This window comes from Rhamphochromis longiceps, linkage group LG17 (assembly GCF_057381845.1).
Source record: "Rhamphochromis longiceps isolate RC_006_pf linkage group LG17, R_longiceps_female_GT1.1, whole genome shotgun sequence".
In the NCBI taxonomy this organism is placed as follows: domain Eukaryota; kingdom Metazoa; phylum Chordata; class Actinopteri; order Cichliformes; family Cichlidae; genus Rhamphochromis; species Rhamphochromis longiceps.
This window is the reverse complement of record NC_140573.1, coordinates 22,655,267-22,677,782: the sequence shown is the minus strand read 5'-3', so window position 1 is coordinate 22,677,782 and position 22,516 is coordinate 22,655,267. Positions and strand designations below refer to the sequence as shown.

Genomic DNA, 22,516 nt, shown 5'->3' with positions numbered 1-22,516 from the left:
AACAGTCAGCAAGTTCCCAAAAGGTGGCAGCACAGACTAATACCCCATCTCTGTGTATATATGTGTGTATTAATGGCATGCTGAGGACTTGACTACTCGATCACGGGAACAAAAAAGAAGATTTAGGTGTAGGTTACGAAGAATAATACTTGTGTAATAATAAAGTGATCACATATTTGGAAAAGAGAAAATTTTTCAAGAACAAAGATATTTATTTGGACGCTTAGACTGTTTTGCAGAGTAAGATTACATTTGTTTTTAAGAAACTGGACGTTTTCAGTGGATTTCGTCTGCTAAATGTGTTGTTTTTATAAAAGTGTCCTCACACTGCACCGAGTGTATATTAAAATTAATAATTTGTCAGTTAAGTCTTTCTGTAAAGGCTCAAACTGAGTATTAGGTCCTTTAAAACAGGATGTGACATGAGAGGACTGGATGTGATTGAAAAACACTTTGGACTGGACTATACTCAAAGATCAGCGTGGATGTGTAAGCTAGGTTTCATTTAGTCTGACTAGTGAGGATAGGGCAAGTGAAGTCAGATAAGGAAAAGATAATCTGGATAATGTTGAGCTCGCTTCATATTACAGATACAAAGACCCATATCTCACATGTTGGGGTGGCTGTGGCTCTGGAGGTAAAGTAGATCATCTACCAATCAGAAGATCAGCAGATTGATCCCTGCCTATTCCAGTCTGCATGTGAAGCAGTTTGTGATCTTTATGTGTAAAAAATGCTATATAAATACATTTTACTTACTGATTTAATTGAGTTCAATTGAACTGAATTGAACAATGTGCAAAAGAACTGAAATCAAATTATAACCTGTAAGATGAATTGACAAACAGAATGAGGATCCAAATACACACCTGTGGGAAGCAGGTGGAATTTCAGAGAAGATTTAAGAGAACTGAGTCAAACATGTGAGGAGACAATCAGAAGCCGGTGAAAATTATTAGGAGAGAGCAGGTGATCGTGCAGGAGTGAGGAAAAAATAATGCATAGAAGATGTGAGAAGCATGCAGAACATCAGCAGCTGGAATCTCACATAACCATAAAAAGCTCAAAACTGAACAGCTAAACAGCTGTCAGCTAACAAAGACTGATGTTCCTGATGTTAGAGTCAGGGTCACAAGGCTTAATGTCAGGGGTTAAATACTTAATTATGACAAAAAGCGTCCTTATAAAGGATGCTGGTATAAATCTGTGTGTGTGTCCCGCAGAGGGGATCAGTCCCTGTTTCCTGCTCTGGAGCATCTTGTTGGTCAAACACTTCCCTCAAGAAAGAGTTTTCTCACGCTGTAAACCACACACACACACACACACACACACACACACACACACACACACACACACACACACACACACACACACACACACACACAGTTAAAATAAATACACACATTTGAATCTCAGTTGTGCTTTAATCCCCATCCTCTCTCCATCATCTGCCTTTCTGGGGTGTCACTGTGGGTCACAAGTGCTACTTCCTCTTTTGGTGACACAAGGGTCAGAGGTCAAAGTTGAACATCTGTTTGGGTTTTTTTTTTCTAATGGTTTGTGAGTATGTGAGAACAGAGGAAGAGGGGGTGAGTGGGAGTGAAACCATGGGGGAGTTTAAAAAATAAGTCATGGAGTTATGGCATTTTGTGTGTGTGTGTTTGTGTGTTAACCGTTGTGTGCGTACATGCACACACAAAGCAGAGCCCTTACATCTGTTCTGGGGACTCAAACTCAAATGAAAAAGGAAAATCATACAAATTTCACTGTGATGACTTTGATTTAGGATTACGAATATTAAAGTACTTGATATGGGAATGCTTGGTACTGAAGTGATGTAAATGTGAGTGTGTGTGTGTGTGTGTTTACAGGGCACAGGTCAAATCAATCCCCTGGTCACTTTCTTGGGAAACACTGGTGGATGAGAATCTCCTCACACGTCGCCTAGCCATGCAGTAAGGACACTCTCAGACCCACTGATAGCTCACGGTGTCCCTGTTGACAAATCCTCCCACACACACGTCTGGTTTGGCTGCTGCCCCCAGGCTGTGGCCTCTCAGCTGGGACAGAAAAGCAAATGGAGTCCCAGGCTCCGTGTTGAGGATCTGTAACCTTTGTAAGAACATATCCCAGCACTACAGGGGTCTCCAGACCACTCTCCCCAGCCCTGGAGGTTGGGTCCTCTCATGGGTGGAAAAGTCTGAGTAATTACTTTGCTTGTGCTTCAATATGTTATTCTTCCTAAGGGAATAGAAAGAGAAGATCCCTTCTTCCTATCTTCTTTGATAAAAACACTAAATGCATTTTTCTGTTTTTATCTCGAGGCGTAGACTGAATGAAGGCAATAGATACAAAACATTATATGTTTTTGATTTATAGACTGACTGTGTTTTGAGCGGGAAGTCTATAAGTAACGCTCCCCAGTGCTTCTTTCTACTTCTTCCTGTGGTTATCCTGAGGCTTTCCCAGGCCAGATGAAACATTATTAAATGTCCTCAGTATGTTTCAAATCTAATTAATGCTCTAGAAATCCTCTAATAATGGAACGTCTCCATAATGTATCAATTTTAGCTGCTGCTTTGCAGAGCTTCTTATGCATATTAAAGTTCCTCATGTTTTATTCTTTTGTAATCTTATTCCTTTAGTCACTATCCAAAGCTGTGACTCTATTATAGATCCTTGTTATGCTAAACTGGAACATATGTTCCAGAATCAACATCATACTGAATTAAATAAGACTTGACAGTATTGATTGAAGCACGGTGGCACGGTGGTTAGCACTGTTGCCGCACAGCAAGAAGATCCTGAGTTCAATTCCACCATCAGGCCGGGGTCTTTCTGTGTGGAGTTTGCATGTTCTCCCCGTGTTTGCGTGGGTTCCCTCCGGGTACTTCGGCTTCCTCCCACCGTCCAAAAACATGCAGTTAGTGGGGATAGGTTAATTGGAAAATCCAAATTGCCATTAGGTGTGAATATGTGAGTGCGAATGGTTGTCTGTCCCTGTGTGTTGGCCCTGCGACAGACTGGCGACCTGTCCAGGGTGTACCCCGCCTCTCGCCCTATGACAGCTGGGATAGGCTCCAGCGCCCCCCGCGACCCTGAAAAGGATAAGCGGAAGCGAATGGATGGATGGATGGAGTATTGATTGATTAAAACAAAAAATCATCAGAAAGGGAGAAGCAGGGGTTTTTCCCCCACTACTTCTATTCAACTGTGCTTATTTGTACAGCCAGAGCATGTGGAATGCGGTTTTGAACTTGCGGATGGGCACATCATGCAGAGGACAGATACATGAGAAGACCTTCTTCGTTTCCTTGTTGACTGCTTTCTTGAGGTCATTGACTGACCATTGACTGATCATCTTGTAGATTTAGTGGACCTGCTGCACTAGGCGCAGGTTGTTTTTCTGAGCTCGTTGGTGTGCTTCTTTGAGAAACCCACCCAGAAAAGGCACAGAAGGTAGCCATTGGTTGGCTTCATATTCAGCAGTAATGACCTGCTACTTCTTGACCATGGAACAGCATCCTTGCACGGGTCAGGCCCATGCTGTGGAGGTTGGTAAGGCTGTTCATGTCTTGAACATCCCCAGCAACAAGCTGGAACACCTGATCGATCAGTGAGCCTCACCTTGAACACCTCCCCCTTCACACCATCTGAGACGATTCTGGATCTCTGAGTCCTGCTGACTGGGGTCTTGCAGAGATTCTGGATGCTGAAAATGAGTGGTGCCTTGACACCAGTCCGTCTTGGAGAAGGCGTCCACAGTCTTGGATGGATACTGTCCACTAACTAAACTTGCTGACTTGAACCATAAAACCGAGGACTCAAAATACAGAGTCCAGTCAATTATCATCAGTTGTTATTAATCTCTGACTCTCTTAGGCTGTATCCTTCTGAGGACCCGGCCTTCGTGGTCTACGTGGCCCTGGTCTTCAGAAGGCTGGGTAGGCCGGAAATGAGCAGCTGTGAAATTGGACGTCTAGCCTTCAGTTTTACATCACCAGCTGTCTTAGTGGAGTTTAATAAACTCGGCCTTTCTATCTAAAATATAACAGGACACTGGCGTAAATTCTCAATCATCTCACACTTCTGTTTAATTAGTTTGACATTTATTGAGCTATGTGAAACTATATACTATACTATTACTTTAATCTCAGCCAAACCGATTTACTCACAAATAAAACACTGAAAAAAGCCAAACAATAACATTTTTAAGTTATCTAAGTGACTTATATATCATGTTTAACCTGAGTAGAGAAAGACTACGGGGGTTGAAAACGATGTGCTGGGAGTTCGCTGTTATCGCCCCGGCTAGCTATCGAGTTGTTGGGTAACAGACATCTCCAAAAATGTCGGAGCACTTTTGCAAATGTGTGATATCTTGAAAAACTGAGCAGATATTTGAAGTTTACACACCTGAAAATATCACAAAAGTTTATTTTGTGACCCAGAAAGAGTAATAAGAGTAATATTAAAACTAAGTAGCGGCCGCCATTGTTGGAAACTGGAATTGGCTGGGCCTTACTGTGAATTCTGGGATATGGTGGGCCACCAAGGATACACCCGACGCATCCTTCAAATTTGGGGAAAAGGAGGACACATTTGTTGGCTGCATTCGGAGGAGTCTACATCACACATCGATTACATCATGTAATCTGCCTACACATGCGGCCTCGGGAGGATGCAGCCTATGAATTTCGACACCCCCGTTTTGTCCTCCCTCTGGTTATGCAGGAGATTTCTTCCTGTTATAGGGGAGTTTTTCCTTCCCACTGTCACCAAATGCTTGCTCTTGGGCCGGGAGTTATCTGATTGTTGGGGGTTTCTTTGTTTTATTGTAGGGTCATTACTTTATAATATAAAACACCTTAAGGTGACTGTTGATGTGGTTTGGCACTTTAAAAATTAATGTGAATTGAATTAAGTTAAGTCAGCGATCTTTGATCTGTACAGCTGAATTATCAGTTTTTACATAGTTAAATTGATACTTTTGGAGCAGTAATTTAGACTGTCAGGACTTGTCAAGAAAAAAGAAATTTGGAAGGCCTCCAAATTTGGAGGTGTTCCTTTTCTACAAATTACCTTCATAACTGTTTTTTTTTTCAACTTTATAAAAATATAAAGCACTGAGCACGAGTCTTCCGTTAGGTGAGAGGTACAATCAGATTGGAAAGCTCCCTCCCGCTGCACTGTGCCGAAAATAGCGCTTACACTTTTCAAAATAAAATTAATGGGGAAAAAATAATATTTGAAAACTCTACCAACATTGAGACACTGTTATGGCTCTTATATTACCAACCACACATAAGTTAAAATAGTCTTCTCTCATATTAACCTGGGGGAAAAATTCCTTTATTTCATTTGAAACATACTCCTAATTTGCCAGTTTACAAACAGCATCTCTGAAAAAGGCCGATATATTCCTGATTTGGCTTTAGTTTGACCTAAATTTATCCTTCTATCATGTACATGAACTATTCAGAAAAAAAAAAGAAAAAAAAGACAACCATCATATCTGAGAGTGCGTGCGTATCATTTGTGCCGCACGAGCGCCATAACGGCTTCTGAGCGGACACGATAGTGGTCGTAATATATAGGCATTTCCTGTCACCGTGCCTTCAGTATAAACCGCAACCATAAGACACCTCGAACAGGGATAAAGACTGCGGAAGAGACGCCGTGACCCGTAAACCTGCGTCAAAGGTCGGGTAAGTGCTGGGGTGAGCTCTCCTTCTTTATCCTTCTGTCATTCGCAACCAGGCGACAGCATCCTCAGTGTGCCGTAACACGACGTCTTAACTGAGGACGTTAAGATATGGTGCTCTGTTGATGTGAGAGAGCCAGACTTCATTGAGCATTCCTCCAGTTTGAGTCGATTTGGCTCTTACTGCTGGCGCGTAGCTTCAAAATAAACAGTGTAAAATATCGGAGTCTTTGAGATGTGAGTCTTCATTTCGGCACCGTGTAATGCACCGTGCACACACAATTCAGAAGAAAAAAAGCGTTTTGCTGCTGGTCGTGGAAGGAGGCTGGGTCGATTACAAGCGGTACAGTTTAAAAAGTTTAAGGATTTATAAATTTACATCTTCTTATTATTTCAGTTATTCTTGCCGAATATTAGATTGGATCACATTGGTTTAGAAAAATCACACATCTTTATAATATGTCTGTTTTTACTGGTCCGCGTGTTGAAAGTCTTCCAACTGTTTGATTTCTGAATGGAGGTTTGTTGATATTAATGCGTGGCAGGACTGAATCACAATGAAGGACGCTGAATAACACGTGAAAATAAACCCGATTGGTCTTCCCTCCATCCATCCATCATATTTTTTTTATGCATGCAAGAATTGAACCTCGTCCTTCTGAGTGCAGCAGCTTGCATGAATGAAAGACAATACAGTCGATAATGTGCTCTCTTCAGTGCGCCCGCTGACCGCATCAAAGGTCCCGGTTTCTGTTTTAATGCTAAGCATAGCAGTTTCACGTGTGTACCCTGCAGGCTCTAGGATTCACTCAGGTTTTAGGGATGATCTCCCATATCAAGCTGCTGTGTGTGCAACCACACGAAATCAGATTAAAGAGTTTAAAGTGTCCATCATTATAAATGTGCACATGCCAAAACATCAGAGCAGGTTGAGGTCCCTTAAGGATAGTGTCATATTTCACCTTGTTAATTAAAATAGCATTATATTTACTCTATTTATATATATAATATCAAATAATTCTAGTTATTTTAAATAAAATATTAATATAATGACTTTACGTATATGTGTGATTTACCTAAAAATGTTTGATTTTCCAACAGAGGTTAATATATTCATACAATCATACAGACAGATTGTTTGTGCTGTAGAGGTTTAAATAAAAGTACTACACATGATAAAAGTAGATATGCCAGATTAAGCGATATTTCTTTAGCTGCATGTTTGTAAATCCACTTTGCTCTTGACATGTCAGCAGGCTGTTGAGGAAGCCTATAATAAACCTCCTTCTCACCCTTAAACTGGTACAAGTTTGGAAATCTGATAGGAGGTGACTTTGTATCAAGCTGTCTGAATATACAGAGTTTTACTGATTTTTATGAGATTTGAACCTTCAAAATAAAACTCCTTTTTTTTCTTTTAAACTATAGGGATTTTCAGTTTATAGAAACTGCTGAGCATACGACACAGGCTGAAGGGCAAAAAAGGAGACAAATGTAATGTGGGATCAAGAATATGTGTAGTGAAAATGAACACAAACAATTTAAAATAATGAGTGAAAATGACACAAGGACATTTTGGTGTAACGTGTAACAGATTAGGTGAATGCATTTAGCATGCGTACACATGATGACATTATACATGTGCAGAGAACGAACGAGATGTCTGTATTCAAAGCATATATAGTATTTAAATATTTAACTGCCTCAATATGCTGGTTTTAGTATTACTTCATGTTATTCCTGCATTGTACAAGGTGTTTTAAAAAATGGGGTGTAAAGTGTTGAATCTACATTGTTGACTTTAAGATTTTGTGTCACATGTGCTGTGCTTAAAAAACAAACAAACTAAACAGTAAATATCGTAAATTCTGCAATTGTTCTTTTTGTGTACTAGTACAGTTCTAGTCATCATGAACTCGTATTTTAAATTGAACTAAGTTGCCAAAAAGATGAACTATAAACTAAGGTATAGATAAATGTAATTATAGATATTATAAATAATGATCTTCGTATTATATTTTTCAAAACCACTAAATTATTATATGGACTGGTTCTTACATAGTTCTTGTTTATTCTATCTAAAGAAACTGCTTTCTTACTCCAATTAGTAGAAACCTGTTCTGCATCAGGAGCCACATTATGGAAATTTGCAATGAGAGACAATTAGCATTTTTCTATATTTAACTGTGGATTGTGAGTAATTCAGTGTAAGCACATCAACAGTACTCACTTTATTTGCAAATACAAAGGTTTTATTTTGAAAGACTTGGATGGAAGCGCTTCTTCATACATGATGTAAGCTGACACCATCCACACAGACAGGCAGCAGTGAGTGGAGCAGCTGAATCTCTTGCGGAGCTAAAAATAATCAACTTTTTCCCTCTCCAACTCTCACCGTATTTTGTTTCTGTTCCTCTCCCTCCTTTCTTCCTTTCTTTTTTCTTTCCTTTGTCTGTTTTCCTTGTTTTTGTTTTTATTTGCTTTTTTTTTTTTAATTCAAGCATTCTGAATGAGACGGTGTTGATAAGGCTTATTACTTTACTCTGAGGTAAGACACTTGGTTTTATTACTACCATTGTAGTTTTCTTATTAAGCTGCTTCAATTTAAACAACTCTAAATTAGGTTCCTGAATTATCCACATGTAGTTTAAGTACTGGGCTGTATAGTGTAACGCAGGTGTTCAAGGTTAACTTACTTGTACTTCCAGGTGAAATGATGCACGTACATTAATTACATCCTTCTGTGATGGTAGTAAAAGGGAAAGTAATACGGTAATAAATAAATAAGTAAAGAAGTTAACAGTAGGCAGAAATTTGAGGTGAAACTGCTTGAAACGACTGCGGTCAAGTGAGCCCTCACTTACGAAGTCGCAGTCAAGCTAGCCGCCCCGCCAGCCGCACCTAAAATGTTGTTGCACTACTCTTACGCATATTACGGTATAGGTGCCGACTGGCTTAGAAACGCAGTGTTTTCTGTCCTGACACTATTTTACTTCACAATCCACTCCCAGTTTTGGTTAATCTCCACTTTCACCCCTGTGATCCACAGCCCAAATTACTGTATGATTCAGAGAAAATTAACAATAAAATTTACCCAATTTACTCAACTATACTTTTAATGTCCTCATCTTTGACCTCAGATTACAGGAAAACTGTAAGAGGTGACGCAGATATCTCACTGGATTATGACTCTGGGTGACCCCCACTCTGCACCCTGTGATCCACAGCAAAAATTACTGTACAGTTTTTGAGAAAATTGATAGTAAAATCTTCCCATTTTGCTTTACTGTACTCTACATATTGACATCTTTGAGCTCAGATTACAGGAAAACTATAAGAGGTGACGCAGATATTTCACTGGATTCTGAATCTAGGCTGTTGCCACTCTTCACCCTGTCATCCACAGCCAAAATTACTGTACAGTTTTTGAGAAAATTCATGGTAAAATCTTCCCATTTTGCTTTACTGTACTCTACATATTGACATCTTTGAGCTCCGATTACAGGAAAACTGTAAGAGGTGACGCAGATATTTCACTGGATTATGAATCTAGGCCATCTCCACTCTTCACCCTGTGATCCACAGCCAAAATTACTGTACGGATTTTGAGAAAATTGATAGTAAACTTTGCACAATTTACTCTACTGTACTCTATATATTCTCATCTTTGAGCTTAGATTACAGGAAAACTGTAAGAGGTGACGCAGATATCTCACTGGATTATGACTCTGGGTGACCCCCACTCTGCACCCTGTGATCCACAGCAAAAATTACTGTATGGATTTTGAGAAAATTCATAGCAAAATCTTCCCATTTTGCTTTACTGTACTCTACATATTGACATCTTTGGCCTCAGATTACAGGAAAACTATAAGAGGTGACGCAGATATCTCACTGTATTCTGACTCTAGGCTGTCGCCACTCTTCACCCTGTGATCCACAGCCAAAATTACTGTACGGTTTTTGAGAAAATTGATAGTAAACTTTGCACAATTTACTCTACTGTACTTTTAATATCCTCGTCTTTAACCTCAGATTACAGGAAAACTGTAAGAGGTGACGCAGATATTTCACTGGATTATGACTCTGGGTGACCCCCACTCTGCACCCTGTGATCCACAGCAAAAATTACTGTACGGATTTTGAGAAAATTGATAGTAAACTTTGCACAATTTACTGTACTATACTCTATATATTCTCATCTTTGAGCTCAGATTACAGGAAAACCATAAGAGGTGACGCAGATATTTCACTGGATTATGAATCTAGGCCATCTCCACTCTGCACCCTGTCATCCACAGCAAAAATTACTGTATGGATTTTGAGAAAATTGATAGTAAAATCTTCCCATTTTGCTTCACTGTACTCTACATATTGACATCTTTGAGTTCCGATTACAGGAAAACTGTAAGAGGTGACGCAGATATTTCACTGGATTATGAATCTAGGCCATCTCCACTCTTCACCCTGTGATCCACAGCCAAAATTACTGTACGGATTTTTAGAAAATTGATAGTAAACTTTGCACAATTTACTGTACTGTACTCTATATATTCTCATCTTTGAGCTCAGATTACAGGAAAACTATAAGAGGTGACGCAGATATTTCACTGGATTCTGACTCTGGGTGACCCCCACTCTGCATGCTGTGATCCACAGCAAAAATTACTGTAGAGTTTTTGAGAAAATTGATAGTAAAATCTTCCCATTTTGCTTTACTGTACTCTACATATTGACATCTTTGAGCTCAGATTACAGGAAAACTATAAGAGGTGACGCAGATATTTCACTGGATTCTGAATCTAGGCCATCTCCACTCTTCACCCTGTGATCCACAGCCAAAATTACTGTACGGATTTTGAGAAAATTGATAGTAAACTTTGCACAATTTACTCTACTGTACTCTATATATTCTCATCTTTGAGCTTAGATTACAGGAAAACTGTAAGAGGTGACGCAGATATCTCACTGGATTATGACTCTGGGTGACCCCCACTCTGCATGCTGTGATCCACAGCAAAAATTACTGTATGGATTTTGAGAAAATTCATAGCAAAATCTTCCCATTTTGCTTTACTGTACTCTACATATTGACATCTTTGGCCTCAGATTACAGGAAAACTATAAGAGGTGACACAGATATCTCACTGTATTCTGACTCTAGGCTGTCGCCACTCTTCACCCTGTGATCCACAGCCAAAATTACTGTACGGATTTTGAGAAAATTGATAGTAAACTTTGCACAATTTACTCTACTGTACTCTATATATTCTCATCTTTGAGCTTAGATTACAGGAAAACTGTAAGAGGTGACGCAGATATCTCACTGGATTATGACTCTGGGTGACCCCCACTCTGCACCCTGTGATCCACAGCAAAAATTACTGTATGGATTTTGAGAAAATTCATAGCAAAATCTTCCCATTTTGCTTTACTGTACTCTACATATTGACATCTTTGAGCTCCGATTACAGGAAAACTGTAAGAGGTGACGCAGATATTTCACTGGATTATGAATCTAGGCCATCTCCACTCTTCACCCTGTGATCCACAGCCAAAATTACTGTACGGATTTTGAGAAAATTGATAGTAAACTTTGCACAATTTACTCTACTGTACTCTATATATTCTCATCTTTGAGCTTAGATTACAGGAAAACTGTAAGAGGTGACGCAGATATCTCACTGGATTATGACTCTGGGTGACCCCCACTCTGCACCCTGTGATCCACAGCAAAAATTACTGTATGGATTTTGAGAAAATTCATAGCAAAATCTTCCCATTTTGCTTTACTGTACTCTACATATTGACATCTTTGGCCTCAGATTACAGGAAAACTATAAGAGGTGACGCAGATATCTCACTGTATTCTGACTCTAGGCTGTCGCCACTCTTCACCCTGTGATCCACAGCCAAAATTACTGTACGGTTTTTGAGAAAATTGATAGTAAACTTTGCACAATTTACTCTACTGTACTTTTAATATCCTCGTCTTTAACCTCAGATTACAGGAAAACTGTAAGAGGTGACGCAGATATTTCACTGGATTATGACTCTGGGTGACCCCCACTCTGCACCCTGTGATCCACAGCAAAAATTACTGTACGGATTTTGAGAAAATTGATAGTAAACTTTGCACAATTTACTGTACTATACTCTATATATTCTCATCTTTGAGCTCAGATTACAGGAAAACCATAAGAGGTGACGCAGATATCTCACTGGATTATGAATCTAGGCCATCTCCACTCTGCACCCTGTCATCCACAGCAAAAATTACTGTATGGATTTTGAGAAAATTGATAGTAAAATCTTCCCATTTTGCTTCACTGTACTCTACATATTGACATCTTTGAGTTCCGATTACAGGAAAACTGTAAGAGGTGACGCAGATATTTCACTGGATTATGAATCTAGGCCATCTCCACTCTTCACCCTGTGATCCACAGCCAAAATTACTGTACGGATTTTTAGAAAATTGATAGTAAACTTTGCACAATTTACTGTACTGTACTCTATATATTCTCATCTTTGAGCTCAGATTACAGGAAAACTATAAGAGGTGACGCAGATATCTCACTGGATTATGACTCTGGGTGACCCCCACTCTGCATGCTGTGATCCACAGCAAAAATTACTGTATGGATTTTGAGAAAATTCATAGCAAAATCTTCCCATTTTGCTTTACTGTACTCTACATATTGACATCTTTGGCCTCCGATTACAGGAAAACTATAAGAGGTGACGCAGATATCTCACTGTATTCTGACTCTAGGCTGTCGCCACTCTTCACCCTGTGATCCACAGCCAAAATTACTGTACGGATTTTTAGAAAATTGATAGTAAACTTTGCACAATTTACTGTACTGTACTCTATATATTCTCATCTTTGAGCTCAGATTACAGGAAAACTATAAGAGGTGACGCAGATATCTCACTGGATTATGACTCTGGGTGACCCCCACTCTGCATGCTGTGATCCACAGCAAAAATTACTGTATGGATTTTGAGAAAATTCATAGCAAAATCTTCCCATTTTGCTTTACTGTACTCTACATATTGACATCTTTGGCCTCCGATTACAGGAAAACTATAAGAGGTGACGCAGATATCTCACTGTATTCTGACTCTAGGCTGTCGCCACTCTTCACCCTGTGATCCACAGCCAAAATTACTGTACGGTTTTTGAGAAAATTGATAGTAAACTTTGCACAATTTACTCTACTGTACTCTATATATTCTCATCTTTGAGCTCAGATTACAGGAAAACTATAAGAGGTGACACAGATATCTCACTGGATTATGACTCTGGGTGACCCCCACTCTTCACCCTGTTATCCACAGCCCAAATTACTGTACGGATTTTTAGAAAATTGATAGTAAACTTTGCACAATTTACTGTACTATACTCTATATATTCTCATCTTTGAGCTCAGATTACAGGAAAACTGTAAGAGGTGACGCAGATATCTCACTGGATTATGAATCTAGGCTGTTGCCACTCTGCACCCTGTCATCCACAGAAAAAATTACTGTACGGTTTTTGAGAAAATTGATAGTAAACTTTGCACAATTTACTCTACTGTACTTTTAATATTCTCATCTTTGACCTCAGATTACAGGAAAACTATAAGAGGTGACGCAGATATCTCACTGGATTATGACTCTGGGTGACCCCCACTCTGCACCCTGTGATCCACAGCCAAAATTACTGTACGGATTTTGAGAAAATTGATAGTAAACTTTGCACAATTTACTGTACTATACTCTATATATTCTCATCTTTGAGCTCAGATTACAGAAAAACCATAAGAGGTGACGCAGATATTTCACTGGATTATGAATCTAGGCCATCTCCACTCTGCACCCTGTGATCCACAGAAAAAATTACTGTACGGTTTTTGAGAAAATTGATAGTAAACTTTGCACAATTTACTGTACTATACTCTATATATTCTCATCTTTGACCTCAGATTACAGGAAAACTATAAGAGGTGACGCAGATATCTCACTGGATTATGACTCTGGGTGACCCCCACTCTGCACCCTGTGATCCACAGCCAAAATTACTGTACGGATTTCTGATAAAATTAAATCCTATTCCATTACCAAACAAAATGAGTTCATTGAAGTATTTGCTTAACTACAAGAAATGTCTTTCCACACACAATTTAAATTTTTCAAAATGTCATTCACACACCACCTCAAGTATCAACTTCAGTTTTAGACATTATTTATTCAGTGCTTAATCACAACAATAGTCAACTTAAGGCACTTACATAATAAGTTAAACCTTACAATAATACATACAGAGAAAAACCCAACAATCATATGACCCCCTATGAGCAACAGTGGGAAGGAAAAACTCCCTTTTAACAGGAAGAAACCTCCGGCAGAACCAGGCTCAGGGAGGGGCGGCCATCTGCCTCAACCGGTCAGGGTGAGAAATTACATTTCTCAGATTACTGATTTCTCATATTACTACTACACAGTTTAGATACACTCAACAAAAATATAAACGCAACACCTTTGTTACTGCTCCCATTCCCCATGGGATGGACGTAGAGACCGAAAATTCATTCCAGATACACAATATAACCATCCCTCCCAAACAGTGGTCACAAATCAGTCCAAATGTGTGGTAGTGGGCACATCTGCCATATTGAGATAATCCATCCCACCTCACAGGTGTGCCACATCAGCATCCTGATCTGACATCATGAGTAGTGCACAGGTGTACCTCAGACTGCCCACAACAAAAGGCCACCCTGGAATGTGCAGTTTTGTCTCACAGCAAAATGCCACAGATGCCACAAGCAATGAGGGAGCGTGCAATTGGCATGCTGACAGCAGGAATGTCAACCAGATCTGTCGCCCGTGCATTGAATGTTCATTTCTCAACCATAAGCCGTCTCCACAGGCGTTTCAGAGAATATGGCAGCACATCCAACCGGCCTCACAACCGCAGACCTCGTGTAACCACACCAGCCCAGGACCTCCACATCCAGCAGGTTCACCTCCAAGATCGTCTGAGACCAGCCACCCAGACAGCTGCTGGAACAATTGGTTTGCACAACCAAACAATTTCTGCACAAACTGTCAGAAACCGTCTCAGGGAAGCTCAACTGCATGCCCGTCGTCCTCATCGGGGTCTTGACCTGACTCCAGCTCGTCGCCGTAACAGACTTGTGTGGGCAAATGCTCACATTCGATGGCGTCTGGCACGTTGGAGAGGTGTGCGCTTCACGGATGAATCATGGTTCACATTGTTCAGGGCAGATGGCAGCTGAGAATGTCCCAGTTCTTGCATGGCCAGCATACTCACCGGACATGTCACCCATTGAGCATGTTCGGGATGTGCTTGACCGGCGTATACGACAGCGTGTACCAGTTCCCACGAATATCCAACAACCTCGCACAGCCATTGAAGTGGAGTGGACCAACATTCCAAAGGCCACAATTGACAATCTGATAGACTCCATGCGACGATGTGTTGCACTGCATGAGGCAAATGGTGGTCACACCAGATACTGACCGGTTCTGGGTCCCCAGACCCCCAATAGCGCAAAAAACTGCACATTCCAGGGTGGCCTTTTGTTGTGGGCAGTCTGAGGTACACCTGTGCACTACTCATGATGTCAGATCAGAATCAGAATCAGAATCAGAATGGGTTTATTGCCAGATGTTGAGGTTTACAACATTAGGAAATTGCTGCGGTGCTTCAGTGCAGACAATAAGAATTAAAGTGCTATGTAGAAAGAAAGATATGTGCATGCGATATACATGAGATATATACATGAGAATAAGAATTATGAGTGCTACGTAGAAAGATATATACATGAGTGCAGGTGGTGATCAGTGCCAAACATGAAATGATGCAGTGACACAGCGTAGGGTCATGTGTTAGTGGCGGGGACAGTCATGTGGTTATTGTTCATGTGTCCAACAGCAGAGGGGAAGAAACTTTTCTTGTGGCGAGAGGTTCTGGTGCGAATGGACCGGAGCCTCCTGCCTGAGGGGAGCAGGTCAAACAGACTGTGTCCAGGGTGAGAAGGGTCAGCTGAGATCCGGGCTGCACGCCGCAGTGTCCTGGAGGTGTACAGGTCCTGCAAAGATGGGAGTCTGCAGCCAATCACCTTCTCAGCAGAGCGCACAACACGCTGCAGTCTCTGTTTGTCCCTGATAGTGGCTCCAGCGTACCACACGGTGATGGAGGAGGTGAGGATGGACTCGATGATTGCAGTGTAGAACTGCATCATCGTCCGTGTTGGCAGGTTGAATTTCTTCAGCTGCCTCAGGAAGTACATCCTCTGCTGGGCTTTCTTAATGACGGAGGTGATGGTGGGCTCCCACTTCAGGTCCTGGGTGATGGTGGTACCCAGGAAGCGGAATGAGTCCACAGAGGTGATGGGGGTGTCAGTCAGGATGATGGGGGGGAGTGGGGCTGTGTGCTTCCTGAAGTCCACAATAATCTCCACTGTCTTCTGGGCATTCAGCACCAGGTTGTTGTGGCTGCACCAAGACACCAGACGTTCAACCTCCCTCCTGTAGGCAGACTCGTCCCCGTCCGAGATGAGCCCAATGACGGTGGTGTCATCTGCGAACTTGATTAGCTTGACAGACTGGTGGGTGGAGGTGCAGCAGTTGGTGTACAGGGAGAAGAGCAGAGGAGAAAGAACACAGCCCTGAGGGGAGCCGGTGCTGATGGTCCGGGAGTCCGAGACATTCTTACCCAGCCTCACGTGCTGCTTCCTGTCCGTCAGGAAGTCAGTGATCCACCGGCAGATGGGATCAGGCACATTCATCTGGGAAAGCTTGCCTCGGAGATGGTCTGGAAGGATGGTGTTGAAGGCAGAGCTGAAGTCCACAAACAGGATCCTGGCGTAGGTTCCTGGGGAGTCCAGATGCTGCATCAGCACGGTGTGCCACATCAGGATGCTGATGTGGCACACCTGTGAGGTGGGATGGATTATCTCAATATGGCAGATGTGCCCACTACCACACATTTGGACTGATTTGTGACCACTGTTTGGGAGGGATGGTTATATTGTGTATCTGGAATGAATTTTCGGTCTCTACGTCCATCCCATGGGGAATGGGAGCAGTAACAAAGGTGTTGCGTTTATATTTTTGTTGAGTGTATCTAAACTGTGTAGTAGTAATATGAGAAATCAGTAATCTGAGAAATGTAATTTCTCACCCTGACCGGTTGAGGCAGATGGCCGCCCCTCCCTGAGCCTGGTTCTGCCGGAGGTTTCTTCCTGTTAAAAGGGAGTTTTTCCTTCCCACTGTTGCTCATAGGGGGTCATATGATTGTTGGGTTTTTCTCTGTATGTATTATTGTAAGGTTTAACTTATTATGTAAGTGCCTTAAGTTGACTATTGTTGTGATTAAGCACTGAATAAATAATGTCTAAAACTGAAGTTGATACTTGAGGTGGTGTGTGAATGACATTTTGAAAAATTTAAATTGTGTGTGGAAAGACATTTCTTGTAGTTAAGCAAATACTTCAATGAACTCATTTTGTTTGGTAATGGAATAGGATTTAATTTTATCAGAAATCCGTACAGTAATTTTGGCTGTGGATCACAGGGTGCAGAGTGGGGGTCACCCAGAGTCATAATCCAGTGAGATATCTGCGTCACCTCTTATAGTTTTCCTGTAATCTGAGGTCAAAGATGAGAATATATAGAGTATAGTACAGTAAATTGTGCAAAGTTTACTATCAATTTTCTCAAAAACCGTACAGTAATTTTGGCTGTGGATCACAGGGTGCAGAGTGGAGATGGCCTAGATTCATAATCCAGTGAAATATCTGCGTCACCTCTTATGGTTTTTCTGTAATCTGAGCTCAAAGATGAGAATATATAGAGTATAGTACAGTAAATTGTGCAAAGTTTACTATCAATTTTCTCAAAATCCGTACAGTAATTTTGGCTGTGGATCACAGGGTGCAGAGTGGGGGTCACCCAGAGTCATAATCCAGTGAGATATCTGCGTCACCTCTTACAGTTTTCCTGTAATCTAAGCTCAAAGATGAGAATATATAGAGTACAGTAGAGTAAATTGTGCAAAGTTTACTATCAATTTTCTCAAAATCCGTACAGTAATTTTGGCTGTGGATCACAGGGTGAAGAGTGGAGATGGCCTAGATTCAGAATCCAGTGAAATATCTGCGTCACCTCTTACAGTTTTCCTGTAATCGGAGCTCAAAGATGTCAATGTGTAGAGTACAGTAAAGCAAAATGGGAAGATTTTACCATGAATTTTCTCAAAAACTGTACAGTAATTTTGGCTGTGGATGACAGGGTGAAGAGTGGCGACAGCCTAGATTCAGAATCCAGTGAAATATCTGCGTCACCTCTTATAGTTTTCCTGTAATCTGAGCTCAAAGATGTCAATATGTAGAGTACAGTAAAGCAAAATGGGAAGATTTTACTATCAATTTTCTCAAAAACTGTACAGTAATTTTGGCTGTGGATCACAGCATGCAGAGTGGGGGTCACCCAGAGTCAGAATCCAGTGAGATATCTGCGTCACCTCTTATAGTTTTCCTGTAATCTGAGCTCAAAAATGAGAATATATAGAGTACAGTAGAGTAAATTGTGCAAAGTTTACTATAAATTTTCTCAAAAACCGTACAGTAATTTTTTCTGTGGATCACAGGGTGAAGAGTGGCGACAGCCTAGAGTCATAATCCAGTGAGATATCTGCGTCACCTCTTACAGTTTTCCTGTAATCTGAGGTTAAAGACGAGGATATTAAAAGTACAGTAGAGTAAATTGTGCAAAGTTTACTATCAATTTTCTCAAAAACCGTACAGTAATTTTGGCTGTGGATCACAGGGTGAAGAGTGGCGACAGCCTAGAGTCAGAATCCAGTGAGATATCTGCGTCACCTCTTACAGTTTCCCTGTAATCTGAGCTCAAAGATGAGAATATATAGAGTACAGTAGAGTAAATTGTGCATATTTACCATGGATTTTCCCAAAAACCGTACAGTAATTTTGGCTGTGGATCACAGGGTGCAGAGTGGAGATGGCCTAGATTCATAATCCAGTGAAATATCTGCATCACCTCTTACAGTTTTTCTGTAATCTGAGTTTAAAGATGAGAATATATAGAGTATAGTACAGTAAATTGTGCAAAGTTTACTATCAATTTTCTCAAAAACTGTACAGTAATTTTGGCTGTGGATGACAGGGTGCAGAGTGGAGATGGCCTAGATTCATAATCCAGTGAAATATCTGCGTCACCTCTTATGGTTTTCCTGTAATCTGAGCTCAAAGATGAGAATATATAGAGTATAGTACAGTAAATTGTGCAAAGTTTACTATCAATTTTCTCAAAATCCGTACAGTAATTTTGGCTGTGGATCACAGGGTGCAGAGTGGGGGTCCCCCAGAGTCAGAATCCAGTGAAATATCTGTGTCACCTCTTACAGTTTTCCTGTAATCAGAGCTCAAAGATGTCAATATGTGGAGTACAGTAAAGCATAATGGGAAGATTTTGCTATGAATTTTCTCAAAATCCGTACAGTAATTTTGGCTGTGGATCACAGGGTGCAGAGTGGGGGTCACCCAGAGTCATAATCCAGTGAAATATCTGCGTCACCTCTTACAGTTTTCCTGTAATCTGAGGTCAAAGATGAGGACATTAAAAGTATAGTTGAGTAAATTGGGTAAATTTTATTGTTAATTTTCTCTGAATCATACAGTAATTTGGGCTGTGGATCACAGGGGGGAAAGTGGAGATACACTAAAAATGGGAGTGGATTGTGAAGTAAAATAGTGTCAGGACACAAAACACTGCGTTTCTAAGCCGGTTTTCACCCATACCGTAATATACGTAAGAGTAGTGCAACCACATTTTCGGTGCGGCTGGCGGGGCGGCTAGCTTGACTGCGACTTCGTAAGTGAGGGCTCACTTGACCGCAGTTTGAAACGATACACTTCTTCTCCTGTAAGTCACACAGTGATAATTTCTCAGCAATAAGGCAACAGAATGCTGTGTAGTGGCTGCATATAAAAGTTGAACGTAACCGCCATGTAGTGATTCAGTAACTAGCCTTTGCATATTTAGTAGGGGTGCAACGATACACAAAATTCACGGTTCGGTTTGGTTCAATATTTTTTTGATACAAAAAAAAATGTTCATGCCTTTTTAATTTATCATTTATTAAAATTATAAATATATATTTTAACTCAAAAGTACAGTTTTTTAAATTTAATGTTGCTGAAACAACACAGTAAAAAAATTTAATCTAGCTAATCGAGAAATCACTCATCTTTGGAAAAGAGAGTTTATTACAGAGAAATGGCTCTTTCCAAAATAAAAGCTATACTATACGCTTCTTCTGGGCTATATTCTCAGCAGCATATTAAACATATCAGGTCCCCATAAGGAGAATCATGTGCTAACGGCTGTCTAAATGACTCGGGTAAAGTTTGTAGCATGCGTGCTTGTTGTTTTTGTCTGCTTCCACTTGTCTTTGCACTAGGATGATGTCGGCGTAAATGTGCAGTCATATTCGTTGCGTTCCCACTAGTGCTGTCAGCGTTAATCTTGTTAAAATGACATTAACGCCATAACGCGGCAAATCTCCGTTAACAAGTTACCGCGGATCGCCCCGTGCTTGGGGCTGGATGGCGTCAACACGTTAACAAGCTAACTGCGCTAAAGTACTAGTTCCCACAAATTGAGCATTGCGTGGCATATCTGACATACTGTTTTACTTTTGTCCATGACACGCTTACCATCAGGGTCATACGTCACATGAAAACCAAGATAGTTCCAAACGCCAGATCTGAATGAGGGTGGGGGAGGTTCAATTTTGGGTAGCGTTGAGGTAGTTGCCATGTTGCAACGAGCTTCAAGAGCAGGGCTTAGCTTCTGTCTTGCTAGCTTGCACTGCGCTCAGTGGATCTGCACTCGACAGTGCAGCCTAGGCAGAGTAGTCGAACGCAGATCCACTGAGCGCTCAACACAGACAGCATCATCAGAAGAAAAGTTGATAAAATAAATAAAAAATGTTGTATTGTTCGATACATATGCGAACCGAACCGAAAGCACTGTATCGAACGGCTCAATATCGATACGAGTATCGTTGCACCTCTAATATTTAGGCCTCAACATTAGCATTTTGCCAGGTGTCATGCTAGTTTTCTGAAGTCAGAAGTGATAATGAAGTAGAATAAGTGATTGGAAGTGCACACAGAGGGGCACTAGCTACTGGCATGCTTGGGTATCAAGGTGCATCCAACTCTACAGGTGCAAAACCCAGAGCACATAACTGCTAATTCATGCTAAGTAAAAGATTTGAATAAAATATTTGTTTTTCACTCACAAAAACTTAAGCACAAAATTCTTGGATGAGTTGTACCTGACAGCAAGCCATAATTACTGTTCAGTTAGTCCCATTAAAAACTGCCTCAGCAGCACAATCACAATATCCAAGTTACTGAGTAGAATTAGCGGACAAGGTCTAGCAGAGAGCTAGAAAGGGGTCACACCCCTATATTGCAGCATTTTTCTTTTTGCAAGTGTTTTCTGAAGTTGCAGTCCGTTTGGCCTCTCCGGGCCACCGTAGTTTTCTGTTGTAGTTTGATCATTCAACATGGGAGCATTTGGGTGTTGACTCACTTTTAGAGGCAGCCTCAAGTGGTCACTAGAGGAACTGCAGTTTTTGGCATTGGCTTCATTATCAGCCCTGGGCACTGCTGCCATTTCTACATAAGATAGAGATATGCTCTTTAATAAAAAAACAAAACAAAAAACTGTTTACTTTAATATCTGGTGAGTATTTGGATTTATTACCAAGTATAAATATTAGCTATTAGCTTAGCATACTGCATACTGTCATCTGTTGGGAGGTGTTTAATAATCTACTGATATTTTTCACATTTTTCCCCCTTGTGTTTGAGGCATATCATATCTGATTTTGTTACAGAACTAATTTTAAAAAAGGGAAAAAAGACATGTTTAGTTAGAGTCAACGCTAAAACAACACACTTCACATAAAGCCAAACCTTTGTAAATAAAGTTGAAATTTGGGGAGTTGTTGTTTCAAGTTAAACAGCTGCCCCTGCTGTTACACCCTCTACAAGAAGCCTTGTGTAGATGAATTAGTGAAATTGTGCTTCAAAATCAGTTTTAGTAATAAAGAATTATTTATGTTGTTGTGATAAGTATAAGGACGTTAAAGAGATGGTGCAGAAATCAGCATCTGGTCTGAAGGAAAAACCCTAAAACCTGGAAGACTTGGCTGGATTCCCACAAAATGAAATAGCTGGCAAAGGACAGATGCAATGATACCATAAAATATAATAAAACAGCTGGTTAAATAGTTTCAGTAAAATGAACAGTAATACATTTTTTCCTAATGTGGCCCTAATACTCTGTCGTAGGCTGCAGACTTTTCTTTTTCTCTTTTGTTCTATTCTTGGATCTTTATGATGTCACGAGTAAAGTCGAGTGCATTTAAAAATGGCAATCTTTGACCAAAGCATCAAGGAATACAAATGAGTTTTCAAACACATTCTGACGATGTTGAAGATGTGCTAGTGAGGTCACAATTTTAACCCTAACCCAATGTAAAGAAGGAGGGCATTCATGTCACAGATTTGAATCGCAGAGCCTGGGGTTATTGGCTCTGCGTATTAATCAATTACAGAAGTAACAACGGCATCATGAGATCTAGGATGAGGCTTTTCCAACTCTTAATATTCACTTAACATTAAGCCACCATAAGCCGGCCGGCACATAACTGGACGGTGTCCCTGAAATAGCTCTCATGCCTCTCAGAAGCCTGAG

General features: G+C 40.7%; 1 protein-coding gene across 9 annotated transcripts in view; it reads left to right on the top strand.

Annotated features, from left to right (window-relative positions):
• Nucleotides 1-5,569: 5,569 nt before the first annotated feature.
• The window catches only part of abcc9 (ATP-binding cassette, sub-family C (CFTR/MRP), member 9), an 88,385-nt gene continuing 71,438 nt past the window's right edge, over nt 5,570-22,516 (top strand). For 4 of the 9 annotated variants that reach the window (XR_014908210.1, XM_085387041.1, XM_085387035.1 and 1 more), the window contains exon 1: nt 5,570-5,708. The gene's annotated coding sequence lies outside the window, so the exon portion shown is untranslated. Of the gene's footprint in view, nt 5,721-8,037; nt 8,253-22,516 lie in introns of those variants that run through there. The other 5 variants (XR_014908211.1, XM_085387036.1, XM_085387042.1 and 2 more) reach the window with 3 other exon arrangements.